General features: G+C 40.9%; 1 protein-coding gene and 1 pseudogene across 4 annotated transcripts in view; one reads left to right on the top strand and one right to left on the bottom strand.

Moving 5' to 3' along the window:
* Positions 1–20,999, bottom strand: part of LOC149311764 (muscarinic acetylcholine receptor M2) — a 228,929-nt gene that overhangs the window by 105,918 nt on the left and 102,012 nt on the right. The window lies entirely within an intron of this gene.
* LOC149311765 (uncharacterized) lies at positions 19,338–20,297 on the top strand (annotated as a pseudogene).

The following is a 20,999-nucleotide window of genomic DNA, read 5'->3' as shown; positions in this document are numbered from 1 at the left end:
CTAGGGTTTCTGAACACTCAAAAAAATTTTTTTTCAACCATTTCCAAATATTTCCAAATATTCTTTCCATCCCCCCATCCCCTACAAATCATATAGAACCTTCAGAATCACCAGTCTTTGAACCTTTGAAATCTATTATTCTTTTTGTTTTCCCAGAGTTTGCAAAATCTATGTCAGTATTTTAAGTTCTTGTATCTGTTGAAGGCCCAGCCAAATCCTATTGTATTCTCACTCTTTTTCTGAGCATTATTGAACTAATGAGAAGCCACTGTAACTCAAAGCATTCTTCATTGTGCTGAATGATACTCATTCTCTCATCCTGTCAAAAACCTGAAATGATTTCTCTAAGGGCAATCCTTGGGATTGAAGGCCAACAAGAAGAAGCAGTTGCTGAAAGTCCTAAAGTAGACAGCAGGCAGTACTGTTCATTTTAAGGGGAATGACAAGCACTGCCCCATTGACTGCCATGTTACTTTCAAATTCTGTGTCAAAGGCTATTATTCAAAGCTTATACTGACTCACTATTACTCATTACTTATCCTTCGGTTATGCCATTGTTTCTACTGAAAGCAAGAGTATGGCCTTATGACATAATAAAAGGAGAGTTAAATGGAGTTATGGTTGTTTGTGGGGACTGATGCAAGACTTCAATCCAAGGACATCACAAAATGAAACTACCAGATGGAGGGTTTGGGAAGTGTTAAATATGCAAACGTAGTACATATCAGAGATGGCAGTTATGTGAGCTTGGTGCCAGTCCCTTTATTGACTGCTGCCAATCCAAATGGCACTGTCAACATGAACAACTGTGGCACCAAATTGCCATGATCTTAGATGCAAAGGGGAAGAGTGAGACAATTTTCATGGGGAGGGGTGACGATAAAAGAGACAAGGGAAAGGGTCAGTACAAAAAGGGGCTTCTATGGAAAATGTTTTCCTAGGTAATGATAAAAGTAACCCCAATAAATGCATTATAAATAGAAAGCATGTTCAACATCAGTTCATGTCCTGGTTAATCCTTTGTTCCTGTACTGTAGTCCCGAGGAAAATATACCTCCCTTCCACATTCTATGATATTCCCCACAAAAGGAACACTACCATTGATATAAAAGCAAATTCCTTTCTGGGATAAAAAGAAATTGGAGTTGTAGTATTTCAAGTGGAATTAGGGTGCCAGGGGAGAAGTTAGCTTGCCATAGGCATCCTGATCAGGGAGTTGGTCTTCAAAAAGCAAATTAATCAGATTGTTGAAATACAAGGTGTTGGTCATTACCTTTAAAGCCCTATATGGCTTGGGCCCGAGTTACTTGAGGGAACGCCTCTCCCTACATAATCCATCCTGCACTCTCAGAATATCCAGGAAGAATCTATTAGAATATTCAAAGACCAGGTTAACAACAACTTCCCACAGAGCATTTACAGCCATGGCCCCCAAGTTATGGAATAACTTGTCAGAAGAAATTCATCTTATTACCACCTTAGAGGCCTTCAAGAAGGCACTTAAGATGGATCTCTTCTGGTGAGCCTACCCACCTGATCTTCTGTGAAGAATTTAAGGAAAAATCCCACTTCTGGCTGTAATTGAGTATTTTTGAAGATGTTTTTAGTGTCTTGAATTGTATTTTTAAGTGATGTACTGTTTTATTGCATGTAATCTAGATGTTATTGTTGTTTTATGGTTGTAATCCTGCCTAGATCCATTGGGAGAGGCGGGAAATAGAATTATTATTATTATTATTATTATTATTATTATTATTATAATATTTGATCAGTCTTGTCTAACACAGCACTAGTTGGGAAGTGTTGCCCATTACACCTGGGATAGAGTATTGGTAACCTTCCAGTTCTTGGTGGACTGCAACTCTCATAATACTTCAGCATAAGCTCTACTGGCAGGGGTAATGATAACTGCAGTCCAATGATAGGTGGAGAGCCAAATGTTTCCCCATCCCTGCTCAAATACAGCCCTAGAGAGGAAAAGAGACATGTTTTTGAATACTTGACCAGAGGGAGGATAGAACCTACGGCATTCTAAGGATGGACAAATCTGTCAATTTTGCTACTTGTCACATTCCCTATTTCTTTTAAAGAAACTCCCTCAAGTTATTTCTGTCCTACTTAAGAAATCTGCACAATGATGAGAGCTTTAAAAAAAAAACCAAATAAAATTTTCAGCATCTGCACTAGCCAGATTTCATAGGTACCAATATGTATATGAGAGCCAGCATGGTGCAGTGGTTTGTGTGTTGAACTGAGACCAGGGTATGAATCTCTGCTCAGCCATGGACACCCACTTGGTGACCTTGGGCAAATCACACTCTCTCAGCCTCAGAGGAAGTCAAGGCCAACTCCCCTTTGAACAAATCCAGCCAAGAAAACCCCATGATAAGTTCATCTTAGGGTCATCATAAGGCAGAAATAACTTGAAAAAACACAACAGCAACCAATATTTATAGCACCGAGTGAACCAAGGTATTTCCCATGTAGTGGTTAAAGTTGAGGAGCTTGTTAAAAAAAAAGTGGTGGCAACTCTAACTTAGTACTATGGCACAAATGGTCAGATGGAGATTTAAACATGGGGGGGGGGATTTAAAGACAGGTCTTTGAGAGCTGGATATTCAAATCTTTCTGTTTCGATAGACAAATCTGCCCTTTTTTCTTTCCCTCACTTTTCTTTAAAACAAAAGTCACATTCTTTTCATGCTGTTTATGAAAAAATGCAAATCTGATCATATTTTATTCAAACTCAAATTAAAAACAACTCTTATTTATTTCTGTGACAGCCTTCCCTGAGAGAATGCCCTCTAGATGTTTGTGACAAGTCCCTACAACTGCAGAAGGGTCAGAGACAAAAAGCCTGTAATACAGAATAACTGGAGGATGCTGTAGGTTATAGTTTAGAGAAAGGCAATGGCAAATCACTTCTGACTATTCCTCATCTAAGGAACTTTATGAACTTAAGGGGTCATCATAAAGCAAACAGGCAACTTCACACAAACTCATATTTGCACAGAGAGAGACACTATGTTAAACATCATGTTAAACACCATGTTAAAACACTGAAATTACCCAATTTTGTTGTTGCTATCCCCTTTCCTTGTTACTCTCTCCTGCTTCCCCAAGCCCATATTTGCTAGCTGTGAATAAAGTTCCATACAGAATCTCCTTAGCTTGTAAAAGAGGCTTGTACCTTTTCTGGCTTTTCTAAGATTAGTGGCAACTGGTGTATCTCCCACTATTTCCTATAGCTCAGAGTAAAACCTGAAGTGGACTTACCATCCCACTGTCATGGGAGTAGGGGAAAGAGGGAAGATGAAAGGGAAGAAACAGGAGGATTTATAGCATATGAGTGAGGGTTAGGCATATGCATTAATATAAATTCAGCATATTTCCAAGAACACGTTTTCTTGAACCTGGTGTCTGTACTCTACACATTCATGTGCAGCTAAAGTACTGAAGCCTTCTTACCATTGAACAGTAGATAGAGAATGTTTATCTTTTGGCAACAATCAGCACATACAGAATCGAATCACAATAACAGTTAGTTAAATGCCATGTCTTAGAGAAGGTGCTAGAAAGTAGCAGACAACCTTGGAGACATAAGGATATGATCCCCTGTTTGAGATGGGAACAGATTAAGAGGCTGTTGGCCCAAAATAAGTTAGGTCTGTATAGACTCTTGCCCACTGAATATTTATTTGAGGGCTATAAACTCAGACTGACAAATCCATCAATACTGGGTTTTCGCCATTCCTCATTTCTTCAGCCTCACACTCCACTCACCCTAGACTGTGTGTATGTAAGAGACAGGGGGGCATCCAGAATGAAGTTTAGCTTTCCAAAGCATTCAGAATTTCTTTTACAAAAGATAAATATTTATTTAAACTCATGTGTAGAGTTTTCTTAATGCAGATATTTTTGCCCATTTTTGTTGTTGTTGTGTGCCTTCAAATCATTTCTGACTTATGGAAACCCTAAGGTGACCTTAGCATGAGGTTTTCTTGGGAAGATTTGTTCAGAGGAGGGTTGCCATTGCCTTCCCCTAAAGCTGAGAGTGTGATTTGCCCAAGGCCATCTAATGGGTTTCATGGCCAGGCTGGGATTTGAATCCTGGTCTCCAGAGTCATACTCCAACACTCAAACCACCATAATAGTACCTAATAAACAAACTTTGCAAGCTGTGTTCCAAATAAAATGCATTTTGAATATTTTTCAGTAAAAAAATAGCCTAAATACTGTAAATACCTGCATTTCTCTATGTGTTTTATTGGATAATATATATTGGCTGAATGTTCAGAGGTTCAAATTTCAAAGCCTGAGTGTTCGTTTGTATATTGGTTTGAAAGTACAAAATTAAGAAAGTACATATTCATACGTGAATGAATTTCTTCTCTATCCCTGCAGAATAACCTTCATTTTAAAAAAAATAAAGTGTGAAAAACTGGATTTGTATTAAGCCTGTCCTATGATTCTTTACACATGAGAGGATACAAAACAAAAGCCTGATCTTTATGTTATTTCCTATGTGCAGTCCTTGGTGTTCATGAAATACTAACTACAGAAGATCATCATATTATCCAGCATATGAATGGGATGTAGAAGGCATAAGAGCTTGTTAGCAGGTGGGTACAGAGCACTTCATTGTCTATAGCTCTCTGATACAGTTTCCTTGTTCTCTCTAAAATACCAGTTGTCTTGCAAAAACAAGATCTCCGACTGTTAAGACCAGGGAAGGATTCTTCAGAAATGAGATGTGAGTGCAAGCTAATGTTAGAGCCCATTTCAGTAGAAAACAGCTGAACAATAATAGGGAGATTTTGAATTGTTTCAATCATCTCTGCAAGAGCTAGGGAAAATTACTTGTTTAGACTACAATACCCCAAATCCCCCAGGTAACATAATAACTGGCTATGTTGGCAGGGGTATTCTAGGAACTCTAATAGAAAAGATGCCTGGCCATCATGCCTTAAGTACAATGAAAAACGGGTTTAATTCAAAGAGAGATTTCTGGTGGCTGAAAAGAAAACTCCATTGTTGCAATAAGAGTCGCATTATATCTCTTGAATAGTTTAAGGTTTTGTGTTCAGAGTATGGAAGTATTAGAAAACAATAAATTCTAGAGCTGAGCTGAATTTCTCAGGATATCCAAATATCTACATAAATACATGCACAAATAAATACAAAATAACATTTTTCTGAGAAAAAGAAAAAGATGGATACTTTCTAGAAATTTCTCTGAATATTGTACTAATTGTATTTGGTGGCAGAAATTACAGTGGTGGGAGGAAGAGGAGGAGGAATCATCAAGGGGAGGTAGAAACTGAAAGAGGCTGTGCTACTGTCACTGTTCATGGAAAGAACTCACTAGAAACTATTGGAGAAGTTCTCTGCAATCTGGTGAAATTCAAAGATTTCCACCTTAATCTACCACCTTAAGTTTCCTTACCCATAAATACTGTGGAGGATTGCGAGAGACTATCTGTACACAACTATTGCCATTATACTTGTCTGGTTGCAAATAAGGTCTATTTCACATCCGTTTTAATACCAGGTGATACCTTGTTAATGGTATCCTGAACAGAATTCCTGAACAATGAGCATACTGATTGGGACTTCTGGGAATTGAAGTCCAAAACATCTGGAGGCCCAAAGGTGGAGAACCACTGATCTATTCTTGGCTTTACTTTGTGAACAAAGATTCAGGAAGGACTCATCCGTGCTTTCTACAAGCGCGTTGATGACGTTGGATGTATCCTTTGAGCCTGTGCAATGGATTTTTCTGGTGGAGCGCAGTGTGCACAGAACTGGCCTCACCCTTTAACCCAGAGGTTTGACTGCTGAGGCCTTGACAAGCATGGACAGTGGCAGCAAGGTGCTCGGGTCGTAGGTTTAAATAAATAATAATAATTTTTTTATTTATATCCCACTTTTCTGTTACAAGACAATCAAAGCAGCTCACAACATATTAAAATCCACATTTACAAAATTATGTCCCAAATCCCCCCTTAAAACAGGATTAAACATGTACAATTAAAATATCTATTAAACACACACACACACACATATATATGAGGACAGAGTAGTGGGCTAATACATGATGTGGGGGGCAGTCATTCTGTGGCCGGGCACTTTTATTCAGGAAAGGCCTGCTGGAAGAGATCCGTCTTGACAGCTTTTTTAAAGCTGTCTAAGCTGACAATTTGATGGATCTCATCCGACAGACCGTTCCATAATTTGGGAGCAATTGCAGAGAAGGCCCTCTGGGAGGTAGCAGTTAGTCTGGTTTTTAAAGGCTGCAATAGATTCCTCCCAGAGGACCTGAGGGTACGGGGCGGATTATATGGAAGCAGGCGATCTCTCAAATAGGTTGGAACCAAGTCATGTAGGGCTTTAAAGGTTATAACCAACACCTTGTACTGTGCCCGGAAACTAATAGGCAGCCAGTGAAGAGATTTTAAGATGGGTGTTATTCGGTCACTCCTAGTTTTCCGGCGACCAGCCTGGCTGCCATATTTTGCACTAGTTGAAGTTTCCGGACTAGGCATAAGGGTAGCCCCATGTAGAGCGCATTACAGAAATCAAGTCGTGAGATTACCAGTGAATGTACAACAGTTTCTAGGTCCTTTACTTCCAGGAAAGGGTGCAGCTGGCATATCAGCCGAAGCTGATAATAGGCACTCCTGGTTGTCGCATTCACCTGATTTCTCATGTGAAGCGACGGATCTAGGAGCACCCCCAGACTGCGAACACAGTCCTTTGTGGAGAGCGTGACCCCATCTAGGACTGGAGGTTGCAACCCTATACCTGGTTTGGGGGCCCATACTGTAAGTATCTCCGTTTTGTCTGGATTTTTCCTCATCCAACCCATTACCGCTTTAAGACACTGATTGAGGGGAGAAATGCCATCTGTTGTCATAGCTGCTGATTGGGACATGGAGAAATATATTTGGGTGTCGTCAGCATACTGATAACACCCTGCCCCATGTCTGCGAATGATTTCTCCCAGCGGCTTCATATAAATGTTGAATAGCATCGGGGACAGTATGGTGCCTTGAGGGACGCCACATTTATGCTCCATTTTTAAGTAGCGACTCTCCCCGAGCATCACCCTCTGAAATCTACCCGAGAGGAAGGCCCGGAACCACTGGAGTGCAGTGCCACCGATTCCTAACTCTCTCAGGTGTTCCAAGAGGATGTCATGATCTATTGTGTCAAAGGCCACTGAGAGGTCTAGAAGCACCAAGAGGGTCATGCTTTCTCTGTCAATGCCTAGACGAAGATCGTCAATCAGAGCAACCATGGTAGTCTCCACCCCATATCCTGTCCTGAAGCCGGTTTGAAATGGGTCTAGATAATCGGTTTCATCCAAGATGGCTTGGAGTTGAAGGGCGACAGCCCTCTCGATCACCTTGCTCAAAAATGGCAGATGGGATACAGGCCTGTAGTTCTTCATATCCAGGGGGTCCAGGGAAGGTTTTTTCAGGAGCAGTCTAACAACCGCCTCCTTTAGGTTTGAGTAGAGTTTCCTTCTCTTAGATAGTTAACCTTACAGGGTTAGATGAACACCATCTGGGTTTGGGATTAGAGTTTTCCTTCTCCTAGGATTGTTGCCATAAGGCTAGAGAGCCCATCCTGCCCTTTGGCGCCCTTGGTCAGACCCTTCGGTTGTGACTTGTCTGGCATGGGAGGCCCTACCGGTGGCTATTATACCACCGCCAGCATAGCTCACAACTTCATTAGGGTACGCAAGCCTCTCCCACACACAGTCAGAGCATAGTTGGAGGGGAATAGGAGGCTGGAAAATGACAGTTAAGGGGGGGAGGAGCATCTTCCTTCAGGCTATCCCAGGTGGAGCTGGGTCTGCCTGATCACTCCCTTTCAGGCCGGAAGATGACAGTTAAGGAGGGAGAAGTCTCTTCCTTCAGGCTATCCCTGGTGGAGCTGGGTCTGCCTGATCACTCCTTCTCAGGCCAGAAGATGACAGTTAAGGAGGGAGGAGTCTCTTCCTTCAGGCTATCCCTGGTGGAGCTGGGTATGTCTGATCACTCCCTCTCAGGCCAGAAGCACCACTGATCTATAGATTCTTAATAAAGGTTTTCTGAGTTTTAACTACTGACACCTGGATTTCTGAACTTGGTATCCTACTGGATTTGGAAGGTGTAGCCCTTCAGTGTGGTTGCCTCAGTGAGTACAATCATTTTCTTAAGCTATCAGATGTGGGATACCAGTAGTTCCCTCCCCCATGTGCCAAGAGCTGGCACTGTTTGTATTCATTGGTAACAACTGCTTCTTTCTGCAGACAGACACCAGTCCATGGGCCATCCTTTTGAATACAGGATGACCAGATGTCATAACCACAAAGATGTTAAGGAAAATGCAACATGGGATATACAGTAGAAGAAATAAAACATGTATGTGAAAGTCACAATGACTAAGCAAAAGCAATTAAGAAGCCACACAGGTGAAAAAGCTAATGTAATTTAGAAGACTTGAAAGTCAAGGACAGAATTATAGAATGTACAATTGGAAGCACCTGAGATTCATTAAGTGTACAAGGTGAAATGATGAAACTCTTAAGTATGGGTGGAACTTTGAGAACCAATCAAAATGAGTGTACACGCCCACTGGGTGGAAACTGACTAGTGGGTGGTGTTTAACAATGGCTATAATAATTGCTATGTTTGCCAATGTATTTTGTGGGTAGTTGTGGAGTGTTTGGAGTATTGGAGATTGCAGAGATTGTGATTTGTAGGGCATATAGTATTTGTATATAGTAGAATAAAGTAGATCTTTTATATAAGACTACTGAGTTGTCTGGTGTCTTGAGTGAAGATACAAGAGCCAGCAGGATCCTGGAGAAGATTGGAGACTTCTCAGGAAGAAGAGTGAGAAGGCTTGGAGAGTTTGTCAGGGTCTTCAGCCTATTCTCTGAAACTCTGCTGCTTTGGAAGAAAAGCACTAACCACTGACCAAAGCTGGTCAGCTCCACCAAGGGCAAATTAATAGAAAGAGAAAGGAGATAGATGGCGACACTGTGTCCCATTCTGGGCACTACATTTAAAAAAGGATGTTAACAAACTGAATCATGCCCAGAGAAGGACAACGAAAATGGTGAAACATCTGGAAACTTTGTTTAGGAAGCTGGGTATGTTCAGCCTTGAGAACAGAAGGTTGGTATGACAACCCTCTTTAAATATTTGAAGGAATGTTATACTGAAGATGGAGCAAGTTTGTTTTCTTCAGCTCCAGAGACTAGGACCTGGAGCAATGGATTAAAACTACAGGAAAAGAGATTCCACCTCAATATTAGGAAGAACTATCCTGACAGTAAGAACTGTTTGACAGGGGAATGTTCTGCCTTGGAGTCTCGTTGCTTGGAGGTTTTTTAACAGATGCTGGATGGTCATTGGTTGGGAGTACTTTGATTGTGTGTTTCTCCATGTTCTGTAATTCTTTTATGAACATAGTGCAGATTGAGCACACAGGAACACAACTCGTCTTAACCAGCTTCATACAGATTCAAGCCTAACATTAGGCCAGGGGTGGGGAAACTGTGACCTCTACCAATGTTTTAGTAGTCCCTCAATCTCCCTGAGCCCAAACTCCCTTAGTTTAAACTTTTTGAGGTCAAATTGTCACCTCCAAATGCTGCTGAAAGCACTGGTTTCATTTTAAACATTCTCCCAACCTTCTGACTCCCATTCCCCCAATCACCAAAACATACTACTTCCATGTTTTCCTTGCACAGAACTGCAAATGTTTTCTTTGCAGAAATTTTATTTTCTGATTAAACAAAAATGCATTTCTCATGCAGAATGAGTACTCAACTGTAAAGATTCTTATCTGTCTAGGATTCTCTTCATCAGGGTCTCCTGACACTTGAGAAACCCATTTTTGACCATTTCTAAAATATTTTCAAATATTTTTTTCCAGATATGTTTCAGGGATCAACCTTGGGATTCATTTCTGGGTCCAATTTTCAGCTGATTTTCTAACCCCAAATCCGGTGGTGTGGTTTAGTGCTAGTGTGACAATTCATCCTCATTGAGCTTGCCCAACTCTTCAATAAGCAGCATGAGAAAATTTTCTCAACTAGCAGATACTAATACTACAATAATAACACATTTTCTTTCTTATATGCCACTCTCCAAGGCTTTAGGTGGGGTTAAAATACATAAAATCATTTAAATATTGTAAAACACTGTTAAAATACATAAAAACCATTTAAACATATTAAGTTAAAACACATTAGCACAGGACACAATAAAATTACCCAGCACAAATTGAAATATCCTAATTTAAAATTCAATGTAGGCAGACACACAATTGTCAGCATTCACAATATGTATATCCCAAAACTGAGGGGAATGAATGTGTGTGTGTGCAAGTACAAACAAACTCCATTCAGGATGTCTATTTCATATGAGAAAATTAACATCCAACAAGTTTCAAAGATTCACTGGAATATACATAATTGAAAATGCAGCCACTGTTGAAATTGTTAGGAAGAAGTCTCTCATATTTTTATCTTTGCCATATAATTATCTTTCCCAAACTATATTAAAAATCTTGGCAACCTAATGAGACTGCCGTCTTAAGCACAGTTTTGAGAAGGTAAATGGAAATGAAATCAGAAGGGACCTACTTCGATATAAATGTGGTTAGGATTGGAATGCATGTATTGTTAATAATATTTCTACAACCCCACAGAAACAGCTTACCATCACAGTTCAGTTATTAGAATCATAGAATTGTAGAGTTGAAAGAGACCGTAAGGGCCATCCAGTCCAACCCCCTGCCACGCAGTAAATCTAAATCAAAGCATCCCCGACAGATGGCCATCCAGCCACTCCCTAGATTATATCTGATGAAGGATCCCCTGCTCCTGTATTAAGGTAAATATTTTTTATGCATGGCTGTAATCTAATTTGGTCAAAAAGATGGTCACTTAGGACTAGTGAGCCAGCTTTACCAAAGCTACTGCTCTCCAGATGTAGTGAACTACATCCAGCATGGCCATTGAAGCATAATGTAACTCCCATTGCTCTCTTGTCCATGCTGAGGGGGGGGGGGTGATGGGGCTAAACAGCTACTTGCTGGAGATGCTGTAGATGGATTTCCTGAATTGAGTGGGGATGGGACCTGATAGCCTGTGGGTCACCTTCAGATTACAAGCTTCTCCTTCCCTTTTGACATTTTGCTTTCCAAAGACTCACTCTTTCAATGTTTGCAAACAACAGACAAATTCCATTAATCCAACATGGGGTTCCTCTCTTTTGTCAGTTCTTCTTGTCTATGGATCCCATTTGGTACCACTCTCACACACTTTTGTTTGTGTGTGTACAGTGTGCTAATTTAGCTTTTTCATGCATTCAAAAGTGATACATAGTATCTTATTTACATTTTCAATGGCCAAAATACATTTGCAAGCTAAAAAAAACCTGGATTCCACTTTTAAACCATTTCCACTTTCTGACATTCCTCCAGTCCTCAACCCATCAGATAAGCAGAGGCTTCTTGTATACAATTCTATGATTATGCAATGGAGGTTGTGATCCAACACATCAGGACATCAAGTTATAGAAGGCTGGTGTAGGTGGTAGAGCCAGTTATTAAAGTGACTGACAAATGATAACCTGGCTGTCTGCATAGATGCATAATTCCCAAGAAGCAAGTCACACTCCGCTACTGTTCTAATACTGTTGTTCTGTTGGAGTACTGCATTGCAGAGATTTCAATGGTGCAATGAGAAGCTTTGCAGTAGCCTTGATATGAGGAAGAAGTAAGCAGTCATTGATCAAAGATATTGTATAAACCATGCTCCCCAGATTTTGCATATTTGCTGACTGATGTGTTCACTGTTCCCATGTATTGTAGTAGCCACCAACAAGACACTCTGCAAAGGCATCAAAGAGAGGAGGGTCTGTAGCTCCGGAGCAAAGGTTATACTTTGCATGTTAAAAGACCAAAGTTTGACTCTTGGCATCTGTAGGTAAGACTGGGGGGAAAAATTCCTTTCTGAAACACCAGAGCACGTCTGCCAGTTTGGAAAGACCTAGAAAAGACACCTTGTTTTCCTCCATGTATTTTGAAGAACTAGTCCTATAAACGCTAGCTAGCATGACCAAATGGTCAAAGCTTATGGAAGGGATCCAGTTTTCCTGGCTCTGGTCAACACGATGTCAAGGGTGGGGACTGTGTGGCCTTCCAGAAGTTGTTGGACTGCAAATCCTATTAATAATAATAATAATAATAATAATAATAATATGTTTTATTTATATACCGCTATTCCAAAGATCATAGCGGTGAACAGCAAGTAAGCTAATTAGCAAGTAAGCTAATTTGCCCCCAACAGTCTGGGTACTCATTTTAGCGACCTCTGAAGGATGCAAGCCTGAGTCGAGCTTGGGCCCTTTTGCTGGTCTTGAACTCGCAACCTTGTGGTCTTGAGTGAATGGCTGCAGTACAGGCATTTAACCACTGCACCACCAGCCCTAGCTAGTATGACCAGCATGTGGGAGGACTACAACTTGTCCATCCCTTCTCTTGATAGAGAAATAGCTTGACGTGATATAAAGCAGTATCAAACAGCAGCATTCATTATTAAGATGAGTATTTATCTGCCTGCTTACGGATGAGAACTGACTTGAAAGTAATCCCCATTCCTTGCAGTGGAACTCATGGTATGTCAGCTTTCCTTAAAACGTAACAGATGGGTTCAGAGTCTTTCTCTGTACTCCTCCCCAGACATCTCTGTTTCAGTTCAGAACTGAGCACTGAGTGTGTAAATAATCCAGGCAGCAGCAAGATGGCAAAATCTCCAAGTTGGGACACATTAATACTTATTTTATTGAAATTCCATTCTTTTGGGGAGGGGGTTCTCAAGATGATCCTAGTTATAGTTCTGTTACTGGAAAAGGGGGAATTAATTAGAAATTTCTCAGAGGGAAAGGATGTTTTGTTTTGTTTTGGTCAGCTGTATAATTTGTTGATGGAAATAGTGACTTGGCACACTGGGTCCCATAAAACCTGAAAGAAATGTGGCCAGTAGGTGGCATGTAACTCTCCTCTCATCTTCACCAAACTAGAATACCCAAATCAAGCTTTGGTGTTTCCACAATGTATATGCATTGTTTACTTTTATCAAATTTAACTTTGCAAATTACTAGATCCAATGAAAAATGAAATACACATTTTAATTATGCATCCTAGGAGGCTGCATCTTCCTTTATTTTGTTAGTCAAATTTTAAATGTATTGATGTGAGCTGTTTTTGATTAGTCTTCTGATGTGTTGACCATTGACTTACTAACATTTTGCTGCCTTGTTTTGAAACAAATTGTTAGTGAATTGTTATGCATGAGATCTCATATTGTATTCTCTTCATACTATGACTTTATTATTTACTTCAGGTTGATGTTCTGAAACTGGGGAACTGGGAATGCAATATGTGTGTGAACTGTGATATGAACTGACCTGATCCACACATATTGGAACAATACATGAATTAGAGTTTAGCTATTCACTGCAGTTATTGTAACCTTAAAGGTATCAAGATAGGTTTAGAAACAGATATTTCAAATGGAAATATACTGTATTTAGAAATGTTTAGCTTGAAATGAAAATGCATTTATAAGTAATATTTAAAAGGACTGTACATCAGGCCCCTGATTAATTTCAGAACCAGATGTAAATATGGACCAATTCAGTCCAGATTTATTTGGCTGATACCTAATGTAGTCTGATCTGAATCAAGATTCAGAACTCTAGCTTGAATTATACTGAGAAAGCAAGACACCTATCAGAAACTAGGGACAACTGAGGTGGGATGGGGATTAAATTTTGTTGTCTTTTTAATTTTTGATTCCCCCCCCCCCCCACACACACATATGCATACATTTTGGAGATATGGTAGACGCTAAAGAAGGACTCAGTTTCAGATATCCAGTTTGTTTAACACAGCCACATTTCAAACCGTTAGCTCCAAGAGCTTTCTGTTATGCACTGGTAAAATGTACTCTTCCAATAAATAAATAAATAAATAAATAAATAAATAAATAAATGCTTGTTGACTGTTTAGTATTGGTCACTCATGCTGCTTTATATTGTGCTAGTCCAGGGGTCCGTCCAAGAGCACTGAGAGAATACCTAAACTAAACATTAGGATCCTGACAGTAAGAGGGGTTCAACAGTAGAACACACTCCTTGGAGAATGTTGGAGTCTCCTTCTTTGGAAGTGTGTAGACAGAGGCTGGATGGTCATCTGTCGAGGGTGCTTTGATTGTGTAATCCTGCATGGCAGTGGTTGGACTGGATGACCCTTTATGATTCTATGATACAGCTGAAGAGCTTCACTAAAGGCAGTGTTGGACTATGACTCTTGAGATCAGGGTTGAATTCCTCACTCAGCCATGGAAACCCACTGGGTGACCTTGGACAAGTCACACTCTTTCAGTCACAGAGGATGGCAATGGCAACCCCTCTCTGAAGAAACTTGCCAAGAAAACCCTAAAACAGATTTGCCTTAGGATTGCCATAAGTCAAAAATGACTTGGAGGTACAGAACAACTACAGCAACAAATATCCTATTAGTCCACAATCCAAAACATTCAATTTCCTAGGACTATCCTTTCCTTGTTCCCCTCATGTCAGATGTTCTCATGCAACTGACCTTGATAGCTCACAACAAACCCACACATCTGCTCATTATCCAACACCATGAATTATAAGCAATCCTTCCACTCAGAATCACGAATTCTGTAGCACATCCAATCATTCAGTATTGCAAAGCACATACAAAATGTAAGCTAGCAATCATGGCAAGAGCTGTGATTCTGACACATATCTTGGAGCAGCCCCATTTGCACACATTTGTTGTCAACTGGTATCGCTATCTCCATATGTAAAAGTCAAAGCAGATATGCTACTAACTTGAAGAACAACTCCATGTTTACCTTAAAAACAAATCCCACTGAATTCAATGTGTCCTATTCTAAATGTAAATGTGCATAGTCTTGCAAAGTGAGAGTTACTGGACAAACATTACAAATGGTAGTAGTAGACAATGATAATGCTTTCAAAAGAGCATTAACACATTTTCACAACCCATTTTCAATGGGGTTTTGTTCTAATTCTGCCAGCTATTTCAATAAGACACCAGGAAAACTTGAATAAACAGGAAACAGAAGTAGAAAAAATGATATATACAGAAAGGTTTGATAGTTCTTTTAATATAAAAGGGAGAAAAAGGTTTCCATAGGTGAGGATCACAATAATTCATCAAACAAAAATATACATTTTTAAGCAGGGTTCTGCTTTCTCCCCTCCACAACCGCATTCTCTTAAAAGAAAAGAAAAAAAAATACAGATTGAGAATGTAGAAGAGCAGCTCTTACTACTGCTAATATAGAGATGCTTTTCTTGCCCACGCACAGCTGATGGCATCAGGACTGACTGGCAAAAACTCCCCTGTAATTTATTGCTGCCATCATCCACCATCAGCAACTCAAATCAATTTCAATTGTAGATTAGTGTGTAAAATAGTTTACAAATTCTCTCTCTCTCTCTCTCTCTCTCTCAATGGACAGGACATGAACGAATAGTCCCATTTTATAGATGGGGATGAGGAAAAAAATTACCAAAAGCAATATGTCTTTATATGAAAGAACAGAACTTTGCAAGAATCCAATTTCCCAGCTTTCAGTTCTCCTCTTTCTGAGATCAAACACTTTCATTCGAAAGTGGTTATGCCTTATGAATGTTCTGCACATATATCACAGCTTTGAGAAACTCTGATACATGTATAGAACATCCAGCAATGGTTGTGCTGGTTAGAATATTCTGGAAGCTGCTATCCAAAACAGTAAATTTTCTATGTTCTGGCTGTCGGCTAGGAGTAAGCTGCAAACTTTGCCTGCAGAAGGTTCCACACTCAATCCCTGTCATCTCCAGAAGGGATGGGTAAACAATTGAGACTTGAAGTTGAAAACCTGAAATCTAGAGATGACTCTTTCCCACTTATGATGCCACAAGAGCAGACTGTTGTGATGTTACAAGGCTGATGTTCTAAGTGATGGTCAGCTTCATTCAGCTTCAACTACAGTTGCATGAACTTAGCCATTCAGACAGAAAACCATCAAGTCTAACAATTTAGAAAAACACACACAGAGAGACATTTCAAGACATTGCTCTCATCCAGAGATTCCTCTCCCTCCCCTTGAGGACTGGAGAAGAGGCTCTAGGCCTCCAGATGTTTTGGACTTCAATTCCCAGAAGCCTCATCAGCTTAGCCAACAGTCAAGAGTTCTGGGAGTTGAAGTCCAAAATATCCAGAGAACCAAAGTTTGGGAAACAGTGATCGAGGCCCTGAACCTCAGATCCAGGTCTTGAGATATGGGTGCCCTAGATAATTCCTAAAACTCTGAAAAGCTCCTGCCAATTAACATTGACAATACTGAACTAGATGAGCTAGATCGAACACGGCACAAGGCACTTTGCTATGTTCCTACCATCTAAATGTAAAGGCAATTGTATGGTGGTACCGCAAAGGCTAGTACAGCTGTTTCAGATCAAAAAGTGACAAAAGGACACAGAGGGCTCCTAGCTTGCCCAGAATTAAGGAAAGTGAAGGTCAGGGAAAATGTTTATGAAAGCAATGGAAATAAAACTCTTAAAAAGAATGAGCAGACGAGAAAGTGATGAACATTCCAGGAGCTGCAATGGAAAGGAAAGTTGAAGTTCATATATTGATTAGAATTAACAAATAAAGCTTTGGCTGCAGGCTCACAGTCTGGAGATTAATACTTACCAGGTATCAGCTGTACTATTGACAGCTCTTGGATTAGATGGGAGTTGTAAATTTTTGGTGCATAAGAAATCCAGGGGAATGACTATTAATTAAGCTTTTCAGTCAACAACTCAAATTTCTCCATTTCTCTCTGCATAAGAGGCAAGACTAAGCCTCAGAGAAGTGGACAAGGTGGAATGAACACTTGCCAAAGAATGCAAATGAAATTAAATATTTTCCAAAGTATAGGAACATGCAAATCCATAACTGAGAAAGAAACTAAATAAACATTGACAGAGTTTGCCTAAGGTTCACCTTAGGCTCTTGGTATTCAGACCTCTGGTAATTTGAACAGACAAAAAGAAATATGGGTTGGGTCCCATAATGCATGTCTTAAATCGGAAGGAAGATGCAATTGTAATAAGTCTTTTTTCCAAAATAATGGTCTTTAATATTAATGAATTCAAACCATTTCTTCTTCACTCTGCTTGCTTTTAAAAACAGGAGCAACAACAATGATCAGTGTCAACTTGTCCCTGCTTATCATGTTAGCAAAAGCTCAAAGGGTATCACCCCAAATGGAGTGCAGAAACAGGGGGAAAAATTCAAATAAGAAAAGGCAATGCTTCCAGCATATGGAAGAAGGGAGAGAAGGGAACAGTCCACATGGTAAGAATTAGTCAGTGGTAGCAAACAAGAGAACAAAGATCACCTCTAGCCTTGCCGAAAATATAAGGATTGCTCCAAGGAAGTAGAAAGAGACAGAGAGGAAAAGACATACTCAGAGAGAAGTGCAACCATATAAAGAGGGACAAGGGAGAATGGGAATTTGTTATCAGATTATATTATAATTTGAGAGGCAGGGTTGAGTTCAATGTCAATGTTCCATCCTCAAAAGTACTGGCAGATAATGAAACCAATGTGCTCTGCTCTATTAAACTCTGGAACTGACTGTCGCATTTTGAGCAGAATCCAAATGGGATGATTGCTGTGATCTGGGTCTGTATACTCTGGATATTTTAGCAACTTAAGGAACTACCTGCTTCACATGTTTTATGCTTTCTGGCATGCTAAACAAATGCCACTGTCAAGGCAGCCAAGGGCACCCTATTCCTAAGCAATCTCCAGAATGGCTCAGTAGCCTCTTGGGTCAGTTTTAGAAATGTATCTGGTGTGAGTGGAATTGCTAGCTCCAACCAATATTCTATTTAGAACCCTGCCCCAACTCTAAAGGTGTACCCACACTGTACTGTCATAGTAGTTTGATGCCACAGTAGAGCTCCACTCTATAGGATCATGGAATTTATAGTTTCATGAGTACCTAGATGTCTTTAGTCTACTCTCCTGAACAATAGCACTAGAGCTCTATAGCAAAGAATTCTAAGTGCCTCATGAATCTTCACATCCTAAGATTCCATAGGGTGAAGGCATGGCAATTAAAGTGAGTCTTGATGTTCCTTATATTATTTGTACAGATGGAAAGTTCACCTCCATTTTCTCAGACTGACAAGGAATGTAAACTGAGTTATCCTCCTGTAAAATAATCAGAACCAACAACAACTGATTTCCCTGATGCAGTCTGAGGCTCATAAAATCACTGCTCCAGCCTACCTATCTGTATATTTCCCATTAACAGCCTTCAGTAGTTAGCAGCCACACGTTTTTTTGTTTGTTTGTGTTCTTGTTTGTTTGTTTGTTTTTAAGGAATTCACAGCATGTCCCATTTTCCTGGACTGGGACTCAAGTTTTTCCTTTTCCTTTTCCTTTTCCTTTTTTTTTTTTTTTTTTAAAAAATCATGGTCTGTAGCTTTTGTGAGCTGCACAGGTAGATGTAAAGAGTGAGAAACTGTGGCCTTGCAGATGTTGTTAGACTGCAGTTTCCAACAATCAAGCCTGCATCAACATCAGTAAGAGATGCTGTGCTGCAGTCCAATAACATCTGGAAGGCCACAATGACTGCCTCCTGCTGAGTATGTTGTTTTTATTGAGGACCTATTTGCATTCAGATAGATGATGCCTATTGGTAGCTTGTCCAACCTGGATATTTCTAACTAGGGCTTCCCAGGACCCAGTACTGCCTCAACACAGAAAAATCAGAGAAGACCTGGTAAGGTTCAGTAACCAGTGGAAGACAGGCTCTCAGCTTGCCTCCCTACTCAGCAACACTTGATAATCTTTCTATTATCTTTCTATTTCTAATACATTTCTCTTGCAAGACTGAAGCCTTGACTCAGCAGTCACTGTTTCATCCAGCACAGCTGCCTTGCCTGCCTGAGGTACAGTATAAGACTGGGACTTCTGCAGGAGACTCACCAGACAACATTCAGATTTATTAGCTAGCTGTCCTTTTTGTTTTTTCTTTTCCTGTTCCTGTCAATTTAATAGGAAGGATGTATTTTCCTGAGGGAGGGGATATACAGGGTCAGGGAGCAGCCATTGGAATCATTTAAGGCAGAGGGAGATATGGAGGGAGGAGACAATTAAAACACCAAGGTAGAGGGGAGCTCAAGAGGGTGCTTGTGGTCCCCAAGCTGTCTTCCAGTCCAAATAGTATGGATAGCCTTGGTGACAGTCCCCCTGGGTTGAAGCTACTGCTGCTGAATGCCAGGTCCGTGAATGGTAAAACAGCTGCCATTCAGGACCCGATCCTGGGAAGAACAAGCTGACCTGGCATGTGTAACAGAGACCTGGTTGGATGAGGCTGGAGGAGTTAATCTCTCTCAGCTTTGCCCACCAGGTTTTTCTGTACAGCAGCAGGTGAGACCTGGGGGGCAGGGAGCTGGAGTTGCAATGGTCTATCATGATTACATCCCCCTGACCAGATGCCCCCTCACACAACCTGCAGGTTATGAGTGTGTTTATTTAAAGGTGGGTAGCTGGGACAGAATAGGGATTCTGTTGGTGTACCACCCAGCCCGCTGCACAACAGTCTCCTTTCCTGAGCTAGCCAGGGTGGTCTCAGAGTTGGTGTTGGAATCTCCACGTCTATTAGTGCTGGGGGACTTCAACATCCATGCTGGAACTGCCCTTTCAGGACTGGATCAAGACTTCATGGCCTCCATGACAACCATGGGCCTGTCCCAAGTAGTATCTGGCCCTCCTCATGCTGCTGGGCACACTCTGGACCTTGTTTTCTGTGCTGGGTGGGGTGATGCTGATCTTGGTGTGGTGGAACTCTCCACAGTTCCACTGTCATCGGCAGATCATTATCTGGTCAGGTTTAGACTTACTGGGACTCAGAACCTCTGCAGGGGTGGGGAACCGATTAGGATGGTCTGCCCCAGGAGACTGATGGGTCCGGAAGGATTCCTGAGGGCTCTTGGGGAGTTTCCTGTCACCTCGGCAGGTGATTCTGCTGAAGCCCTGGCTAACCTTTGGAACGGTGGAAGCAATCGCTCCTGAGCATCCCCTCTCATAAAGTGGAGCCCAACCAGCCCCCTGGTTCTCCAGAGAGTTGATAGTGATGAAGCGAATGAGACAGAGACTAGAGTGACATTGGCAGAAGACTTGGAGTGAATCTCATCGAACATGAGCTAGAGCCTATTTGAAAGCCTACTCTGGCAATGCGAGGAGCAAAGAAATCATTTTTTGCTACCAGCATTGCATCTACAAAGAGCCGGCCTGCAGAGCTGTTTCGAGTAGCCAGGGGTCTTTTACATACTCACCCTCAAGTAGAGGATGCAGACCACTCGGAGGCTCGCTGTGAAGAATTTGCACAGCATTTTGCAGATAAAGTCACTCAAATACACTCCAACTTGGATGCTACAGTTGATACAGTGTAACCTTGGCTCCTGTTAATGGATATTTTTTAACTTGTGTAGCCTGATGATGTGGACAGGATTCTTGGAGAGATAAAAGCCACCATATGTATCTTGGACCCTTGTCCTTCTTGGCTTATTAAACAGGCCAGAGGGGGACTGGCTGAGTGGGTAAAGGAGGTAATCAGTGCTTCCCTACAACAAGGCTGTTGTGAGGCCTCTGTTTAAAATGTCATCCTTAGACCCCACAATAATGAATAACTATCTGCCAGTATCTAACCTACCATTTCTGGGAAAGATTTTGGAACGTGTGGTGGCTTCCCAATTCCAGGGGTTTTTGGATGAAACAGATTATCTAGATCCATTTCAATCTGGTTTCATGCCTGGCTATGGAACAGAGACAGCCTTGATCGCCTTGGTGGATGACCTACACAGGGAACTAGACAGGAGGAGTGT

The sequence above is a fragment of the Sceloporus occidentalis genome, unplaced genomic scaffold (assembly GCF_023333645.1).
Source record: "Sceloporus occidentalis isolate IW3139 unplaced genomic scaffold, rSceOcc1.0.p SCAF_5, whole genome shotgun sequence".
Classification (NCBI taxonomy): Eukaryota; Metazoa; Chordata; class Lepidosauria; order Squamata; family Phrynosomatidae; genus Sceloporus; species Sceloporus occidentalis.
Note: the sequence above shows the minus strand (reverse complement) of the source record. Positions and strands in the feature narration are given on the sequence as shown.